Source organism: Pseudorasbora parva, chromosome 10, assembly GCF_024679245.1.
Source record: "Pseudorasbora parva isolate DD20220531a chromosome 10, ASM2467924v1, whole genome shotgun sequence".
NCBI lineage: Eukaryota > Metazoa > Chordata > Actinopteri > Cypriniformes > Gobionidae > Pseudorasbora > Pseudorasbora parva.
The window spans coordinates 2,409,595-2,419,927 of record NC_090181.1 but is presented as its reverse complement, the minus strand read 5'-3'; positions in this window follow the sequence as shown (position 1 = coordinate 2,419,927).

The following is a 10,333-nucleotide window of genomic DNA, read 5'->3' as shown; positions in this document are numbered from 1 at the left end:
AATTTCCTTTTCATCAGATATTGGTAATAAATCTTAAAGCATTTTCTTACATTCTTAAGATGAAAGTCCGTTCACATATGAAGCCGTATGGTTAAGATCAACAGCTCAGAGATATTGAAACTAATATACGGTTCATTTGCATGTAGGAAAATCATGAATATTCGGGATTTGGCTGTAACTGTCAGTTTATTTACATTCAGGACAAGCAGGTCAAGTCACATTTGTTCACAAAGAACAATGTAAATATACAATTATATTTAATATTTGTAGAAGCAATTCCAATAAAATAAGAACATTTATTAGTGGTTATAAGACAATTTTTGGTAACACTTTATAATAACGTTCAGTTGTAAGTCGTTTATAAGTTGTTAGTTAATGATGAACTAATCATTTACAAAACATTCATAAAAGATTATCAAGTGATATGCTAACATTTTATGTATGTTTTGTAAATTCCGTTACAAGTCATTTACAAGTGATTAGTAAATAATTAACTAATCATTTATGAAACATGACTATAGTTTCATAAATGACTAATGAGTGATATGTTAATTATTTAATGTATGTTTTATAGATTCATTTATAGGTAATTTACAATTGATTAGTTACTAGATAATGATAAACTAATAATTTACAAATCATGACTATACATTCTTAAATTATTAAGTAATATGCTAACAATTTACAAATCTGTCTTTAAAAAATAGTTATCTTTAAAAAAATAGCATATCATAAAGTAATCAAACAGATCCTTAGTAAATGGTTAAGTTACTAGTTAATATATTATTAATCACTAAAATGTCAGTGTACCATTATCTCAATAAATTGTTAATCTTGAACAAATGATGATCAAACCATTAGTAAATGATGAGTTGGCTATATCATTTGTTGACGCATATCCCAATGCGTCAGATCAAGACGCATTTAACTCTTTGCATTTATAAAAGTAGACATGATTTTATAAATATTTATAGGCTACTTTTATATTTTGGAGCAACTAACCCCCCTCCTACCCTAAGCCTACCAATATAAAACACGTAATAAGCAAATAAAAGTACAGTCACAGGTATTTATTGCAAAAACTGACCAAAAACAATATAAAAGTATTAGCTCATGTTGCATTCCATGTTTTCTGAAGTCATTATCCCTGTAAAGAACAGAGTTGATTTTAATGTTTTAATCATTAAAATTATGATCCATTTATAAACGCATATTTCTCATTCAAATGATACACATGACTCTTTAGCATGACACACTAGAGCCAATGGCATTTTACAATCAAAGCTGACGTAATGACACAATTGGTCACGAAACACACGACACCCAATGCTGTCAAAGCTGAAGTGACGTTACTTCTGGCGACAAATTTTGAAATGGGTTTATTTTTGTTTGGCGGATGGACTCGACGCTGCTGGACGCTTTTGGGGATTTATTTCACACAAACCAATCATTTGGGGACCGCTTCGGGACACTTGGAATATTTGTACTTTTTGAAAAAATTGTTCCTGCAGTCATATCTGCCTGTTATAATTGATCTGCCTTTTTTAAAAAGATGAATTACCTAAGCCCCTTTCACACTGCGATTCCGGCAAATACACGGATAATGCGACCCGGCATTTGTTCCCGGGCCGCTAGATTTGGTCCATTCACACAGCCAGCGAAATACCGTAATATGTGCGCTTTCACACACAACGCTTAACTGTCCCGGGTCGAGTTGACACGTGACATCCTGATGTGACGTGTAATGGCGAGCGATCTCAGCTTCAGCGCGGATAGTAAGGAGCTCCGTGGTCTCGACTTGTGTCCAGTTTTCGCTCATTTCTGCTTGTTTAATTTTAGTTTCTTTTGTATACGAACACTCTCTGCGTTTAAAACACAGACGAGCTCTTCTGGCACTGCAGGGTTGTGTTATTGAAAAAACAAGCTCTAGGAGTCGCACGATAACTACGTACACGTTGCGGCATATGTTACGGCTTTTGTTCACACAGTGCTCGTCCCGGGTCGAATACCGCAATATTACTAGGTCCCCGACCCGGGTCGAATTCGGTAATCAATCCCAGGACGTGGTTGCTTTCACACAGAAGGTGACCCCGCAATGTTCCGGGAATATTGCGGGTCCGACGTGCAGTGTGAAAGGGGCTCTAGTTACACATTTCTATTGCAACAGGTGAGGAAAAGCAGAATTTAATTTTCATACATTTGTTGTAGCAATCAAGGGATGCATTTGCAACAGGTTAGATTAGGGGACGCAGAAAGGGTTGTAAATGCCTTGTATACACATACCGATCATTTGTAACGGGTAAGAAATATCTACAAATGATGTGTAAAACATTTCAAAGTGATGAATAGTCTACACTTTAGATTAGGGGACGCAGAAAGGATTGTAAATGCCTTGTATTTAATGTACAGATCATTTGTAACAGGTAAGAAAGATCTACAAATAATTTGTAAAATGAGTAAAATGATTTATCTTAACGCACTATAATCCCCTGACTTTAAGTCATTCTTAAATGTTTATTAATTTGACAACTAGTAATTTATCATTTAAAAAAAAATAAAAAAAATAGCTTTAGCATAGATGCATTTTGTGGGTTTTAACAGACCAGCTTAGAAATGTAATGATGCATCAATAAATTATATATTCATTATCTACTAATGGTTCGATCATCATTTGTTCATGATTAACAATTGTTTATTGATATAATGGTACACTGACATTTCAGTGATTAATAATATATTAACTAGTAACTTAACCATTTACTAAGGATCTGTTTGATTATTTTATGATATGCTATTTTTTAAAGATAACACCACAGATTTGCAAATTGTTAGCATATTATACTTAATCATTTATGAATGTATAATCATGATTTGTAAATTATTAGTTTATCATTATCTATTAACTTATTTAGTAACATTTATGAAATGCATAGTCATGTTTCATAAATCATTAGTTAATCATTTACTAATCACTTGTAAATGACTTGTAACGGAATTAACAAAACATTAATAAAATGTTAGCATATCACTTGATAATCATTTATGAATGTCTATGAATGAAATCAGCCTTTAACACTTCTCTCTATTATTTAGTAAAAGTTGGTCACAGCCAGAGTATGTGTGTGGTAGGGCTGCACAATTAATCATATTTCTAATCGTGATTACAAGTGCCACAATTATATAATACTTCGAAGACGCTATTAAAAAAAATCCACTTATATTATTTTGCATGCTTAAGAGTTTAGAGCATGTTACGCTGTGAGAGACGAATCTTTTTTGTGAATTTGTTTCTTTAGTCATCTTAGTCAAGTTTATTAGAATATAGAAGTGAACCAATAGACTCATGAATTCATGGGGTCTTTAACTCTGAAACTCTGAGAAGCTGCTCACCATCAGCACTGCAAAAAACGTCAGATGTGAACACGGCACTTTATGGTGTTGTTGATTATTTCTGTCTCACAGCCAGACGGCATCCATGAAAGATTTCCTTTAAAAAAAGTGGGATGAATTAAATTAATTAAATTAATAAATTGGGTTTGGTGATGGGAACTGATCAATATAGTCATAAATACATTTTCCTTTGCCTCCCCAAGATCTGCAGGAAACATTAACGACCTGTAAGAACATTTTATTTTGCTTTCAGTGTCTGGTCATTATATTTAAAAAAAGTTTCACAACAAAACCTTCCTTACCAGGCTTTTCTTTGTAAAGAACATTTCTATATTGTTGGTAAGATTGGAGATATTGGCCTTCATCGTTATTCCATATACCTAATTTTATACCTAATTTTTTGTTTGATCCTAAATAAGAAATAGAGCAAATTAAATATAAATGTGTGTGAATACAATAGATCGAGACATTTGTTCAAAGAAATTTCCCTAAATAGTATTTATTATGGAGTTATATCTTCACTGGAATATAAAAGTAGATTTTTTTAATGACATATTTACAAACAACAATTCATAGTTGCAAAAGTATTTAAAAACACCATAAGAAGCATCATAACAGTAGTGAATATTACAGTGTACTAATATTCAGCTGTTCTGAAGTCAAGAGATTTGTGTCGTGATGGAAAAGAGATTAGTGAATGTTTTGGGTGAACTTGGGGGAAATGTTTGGGCTAAACTTATTTAATTCAAATGTTCAAGCATTTATTTTTTAATTAGGAGTACCTTTCCCATGTTTCTGAATCGTAGAATTCCGAGTAACGCACTGCCGTTGTTTTCTAGTCGTGATTTATTAAAGGCCTCGCTGGGAATCTTTACAGACCAGGGAATGTCTGTGTTCAGGCCACTTTGACAATCAGTAACCTGTGGGGAAAAAAATGTAATAAATGAGGAATCATATCATGTTTAAATGTCACTCAAGTCTTACGTCTATCCTGTCTGGATCTGAAGAGTAACATGTGTCTCTGCTTTCTGTGTTCTCGTCTTGTATGTGAAGAAGACCAGTAACATCCTCCATGACAATCCGCGCGTTGCTTATATTGCTGTTTTCCATCTCTTTTATCTTAGACTCCAGATTGTCCAAAGATTCTCTGCAAAATGTAATTGATGAGGGTCTGGCTTGTCAGGCTATGTAACCCTGGCATCCTGGCCAAATTTAACCATTGGTCCCTGTCCATCATGGCCTCCTAATCATTCCCATACACTGATTGTCTTAATCAATCTGTCTCCTCTCCACCATAAGCTGGTGTGTAGTGGGTGTTCTGGCACAATGTGGCTGCCTTCATATCCAGGTGGATGCTGCACATTGGTGGTGGTTGGGGAGATTCGCCCCTTCCATGTAAAGAAAATGGCTATATAAATGTAACAAATTATTGTTATTGTTATTATTATTATACAACACATTGAACAATGGAGATGTGCAAATATAGTCCACATCAGTGGGCATAAAACTTGAGGAGCCATTATATTACATGAGCATGCAAATATCTGCAGCCACGTGCGTGTGACTAGTTTCATTCTGAAGATGTAAATTTGTTCTCTAAAAGTGAAAGCGGACGACTGACCGCACACGCATAATAAAACATAAACAATACCATAACACAATATCCAGGCCTGATCCTCTCTCGTCCTTCACTGGTGTCGCTTGTGCTTATATGCCTCCGAGCTCCCTCATGAGAGGACTCGAGGTGACGCTTATTCTCAATCACGCACCGGTGTCGCTCGCTCCTCCCATGTCTCTCGCTCACCTACCTCACCACATCCCCATCCTGCCCAATGCTGTTCTTCAAACAAACAGCTGAGTGCTATAAAAACACACATTGTGAATATATCTACCATTACAACAATTAACCATGGTTTTACAATGAACAAACAAATAAATAAATAACAGGGTTATTGTAGTCATTCAATGGTAACCACATATTATCCACCGTTTTGCTTCAAATCCATAGTTTAACTATATGATATTTGTTTGGTTATACAAATGGTAATCAATAAACCAATAACAAGTTTTACTACCCAAAAGAACCATGATTAATTTTCGTAAGGGTATGTTTGTGCTATACATTATGTGCAAAAACAAATGTTACTAAGCAAAAGGAGTTTAAATCCCTACAAAAAAAAAACACAAACTCAGTCTTAGCAGATAAGAGGACTGTTTTCTGTGTACACACACACACACACACACACACACACACACACACACACACACACACACACACACACACACACACACACGCGCACACATACACAGACACATTGTTACTGCAATTTCTTTATCCTGTAGAAACATCTTACATTTATATTCAATTACACTCTTTTATCCCTTTACAGTCACTACTCTAAAATATTTAAATTTTTAATGTTGTTTATAACTAAATTTAGCGCCTATATCAAATATTTCATCTAAATTAATGTTTTTATGCTGAATATTAATGTCTCCCTCCCGACTGTCTGTTTGATGCTCATGCGCGAGCCCGCCACACTGGCGCTCATTCAATGAAGTTTGAAGTTTAACACAGGACAAGCTTTAATGAAAAATGGAAATACTCCCATCAATTAGTGGCATTTACAGATAGGGCTGGGGCGGTTACCGTTTTACCGTAATACCGCGGTCACGTTATGCCTACCCGCGGCGGGTCTGAGAATGTCACCACCTTCACCGAGAAAAAAAAATAAGGTTAACATTCCAGCCTTCATATTTTTTGCTAGAAGAAGTAGCATGTTCACTTTATCATGATGGACGATGACATCGTCATTTTTTTATTTGTATAAAAATATATAATTTACTATAGGCTACATAAATACTATTTTCTACTTGAAAACTATAATTATTTTACTAGCCCAAGGACTCATCCGCACTAGGTTGCACGTGAGGGGAAAAAAAGTAGCTTGCTTCTACTTAAGAGGAGTTGTACTTTTTATTTTAATATATCTCCTTACATATAATTTTCTACTTAAATATAATTTTGTTATTGACCCAGTGATTTGTATGTGAATGCTGTTTTAGGTGATTATTAGCACAGGAGTGAAGCACAAAGCTTTGTTCACAAGGGAAATAAATTTGCAGATGTTACATCGTAGCCATCAAAACATAGGCAATAGATTCATGCCGAATGAGAGAGGAAGGCTGAGCCTAATTTAAGATTTGACAGCTTTTTAATTCTGATTTGCAATCTAGTCATCCAAAATTCTGATTTCCGTGAATTTTAACAATATGCCTGACGTTAGTCCATTTTATCCCACGGGACATCTCTTTTCTTTTCCCAAATCTTGCGTGCACTCATTTTTGCAGGGAATTAGAAAAGTTTCTTCCTTTCGTTTAGTTTATAATACTCATTCACATCTTTTACTGTGGTAAAGTAGAAAAACACTGTAGGACAAAATTTTATTTAACACTGTTTGTGCTTGTTATTAGACTTGAGGCGTGTCAAGTTTATTTGAATAGCACAGTTCACACCCTGTGATTTTACTTTTGTTTTCTCTAGCAGTGCATAATCAAACATAGGCTAAATGTCTTGACCCTGTGGAAGATGAAATTCACTCTTTAGACGTTTTACAACAAGTGTTTTTGGTACAACAAGCGCTTTGCAACATCAGGAGAAAACAGGAAGACGAAGATATTCGAGAATGTGTCTAGTCTATTTAGCTCATGTCCCACATTCATCACAAAGTGCACAGCGACATATGATGCATCTTCACGGGGAAAGTAAACAAATCTTTTTTAAACATATTTAATTTTCTTATATTCTTAAGATTACCATTATTTACTTATAATCATTTAAATGTTTTACAGGATGTAGTGTGTTGTTTCACTGACGGAAAATAATCATGCGCGCTATATCTGGCATAGACTACAGGATTTAAAATAGCATATATGCATTACAGAGCCATTACAGAGCATTTACAGAGCAAGCTATAGAAGAAGATTAGTGTGTGTTGCACTCACAACAAGACACGCAACAGGGGTGTGGGATCACGGGTTTAAAAGCAGTTTACCAGAACGGGAATTTCTTGCTTTTCAACTGCGGTAAGAAAAAATCCATACCGTCCCAGCCCTATTTACAGATGAGGATATAACTACTTTTCTCTATATATATCAGTGGATATAACCTGTAAAAGGAACGTTTTACACAGAGGATGCAGTCGCACAGACATCTGTTAAAGTGCATTACAGGGTGTGTTAAACACTAATGAATTTGTTTTAAGCTTAAAATAAACAATCAAAGTTTTGGGCACTTGGATCATCAGCTCACTCTGTTTCTACTCTGATGCACATTCTGTCCATAGAAATGCGTTAGTCAGTCCTGTAATTTGGTGCGACTGGTGGAAGCTTTGCGTACAGAGAGCATAGCCGACTAATCAATTGAGAATCGTTGTCGATGCTTTTCATTATCAATTTTATGGACTAGTTGTTGCATCCCTATTTAGCATAATTCAATCCTCCCACAATAACAGACGGCTTCAGTAATCACAGATATTTACTATTTATTTTGAGTGATTTCAGTAAAGTTGGCCCTTTTTAGGGTCATAATATTATGTTCATAAAAAGGTTGGGTACCAACACCCGGTATTAATATGGCACCCGTAGCTATATACCGTTTTGTAACCGTACCGAATCAGAACACATTTCTGTGCCTCATTTCGGTGCCACTTAAATTCAAACGTGCTCAGCACTCGATACATATCACGACTATTCATGGTTTTCAACCACATCAGGTTTATTTTAGGTTTCAGATATTTAAATGCACATACAAACTAGCAAAAAACACACTGATGTCTATGTAAGCAGCAATAACAATCCTTTCAGTTATAATTTGACTATGTGTCTTATTTACATCATTATATAGTTAACTGTATAGTTTACTCTATTCTTCTCCCAGTTCAGCGGTCACTTTCTTTCATGTATTCCGTGAAAAATGGGTGAATTTACATGATTTAAATTCAACAGATCCGATTGTCTGAGGCACAAACTAACATCACGCTCTATAGCTCAACTAGCATGAGGGTTTAAAATAACAACACATTCACTTACATACATTTGAAAATCAGAATATCAGACATACATTAACATAGTTAACAAGTTTGTGAATATTTTTAATAAAAGAAAAAAAACTAAATAAAAGCGATACATCTGTCATAGAGCACTGTGTGTCACGTGAGAAGCATGATGGCATGGAAGCAATAAGGCAATGCATTATAAAATAGACAATAGCCAGAATTTCTTTAGCCAGAAAATATGGTCATATTTCTTCAAATTAATTGCTCAAACTTGAAGCTGTTTGCAGCATACCAAGAATACAGACTACTTTGCTGTTATTAGTACTGTAACTGTTATTTAGTGTTAAATTAGGCCTATTTTGGTTTGCTTAGATTTTACTGTGAATTTGTTAAGTAAATGTGTTGTTTTGTATTTATTTAGAAAGTTTCTTTCCTTTCAATAAATGGCACTTGCTGTGATATTTTTTCACTTGATGAAAGATAATTATCATATTTACACCTATTTAAATTATTTGAATAAATGTTTTTGAAAACCACTAAAGTCCATGATGATTTATCATTTTTTTTAGCTTCATTATAATCACACAAGAGACTCTAAGAGTTATAACATGTTAAATAATGCAGAAGTCATTTGCTGATTCTGACACAGTGTTTGCATGTATTGCATTATCAGTAACCTAATAAGTTCCACAGTAGTGGGTGTGAAATTTGATGAGCTGTATTATATGATCATGCAAATATCTGCATCCACACGTGTGTGATTAGTTTAATCCTGAAGAGGCAAATTAGTTTTCTTAAACAGCTTCAGTATACTTGTGTCTCTACAGTATCCATATGTTAAAACATACAGGACAGCAAAATGATTATAACACCTAATAAATCTAACATCAGGCTCTGGAAGGTCCGCTGAGACGACACCAGGCTCTGGAAGGTCCGCTGAGACGACACCAGGCTCTTGAAGGTCCGCTGAGACGACACCAGGCTCTTGAAGGTCCGCTGAGACGACACCAGGCTCTTGAAGGTGCTGAGAAGACACCAGGCTCTGGAAGGTCCGCTGAGACGACACCAGGCTCTGGAAGGTCCGCTGAGACGACACCAGGCTCTGGAAGGTCCGCTGAGAAAACACCAGACTCTGGAAGGTCCGCTGAGAAGACACCAGGCTCTGGAAGGTCCGCTGAGAAGACACCAGGCTCTGGAAGGTCCGCTGAGACGACACCAGGCTCTGGAAGGTCTGAGAGCGCAGAGGCCTGTGTGTTGGATGGTGCTGATCTAGGGATGCCACTTGCACGCACTGACATCAGTGGTGAGTCCTCCAGGCTGGATGCCAGTCTCACTTGCATTGGGACCACCTTACTGGTTTCATGTGTGCCATTTATGACAACCCGGAACTCTGCATTTATGTCCATGATGGCTGAAGGTTCTTGAGTGGTGTCCATCTTGTCTAAAGACACAGCTTCGGCTGTCATTTTGTCAGAGGACACTGGCTCAGCGGCCATCTTGTCAGAGGACACCGGCTCGGCAGCCATCTTGTCAGAGGACACCGGCTCGGCAGCCATCTTGTCAGAGGACACCGGCTCGGCAGCCATCTTGTCCCATGACACCGGTTCAGCGGCCATCTTGTCCCATGACACCGGTTCAGGGGCCATCTTGTCCCATGACACATGCGTGGCAGATATAGTGGAAATGTCATGATCCTCCTCCATGACACCCACTGTGAATGCGGAACCACTCAGTTGCAGTGCCATGTCAATATAAAATTCAAAAGTCCAAGAACTGAACTGAGTGGTTCAGATAATCCTCCCCGAAAAAATATCATGAGACCTACCGTTTCCATCGTGGAGAGATGTGCCAGTTCAATAAAGTCTTGCACATAGTCTTCGATCGAT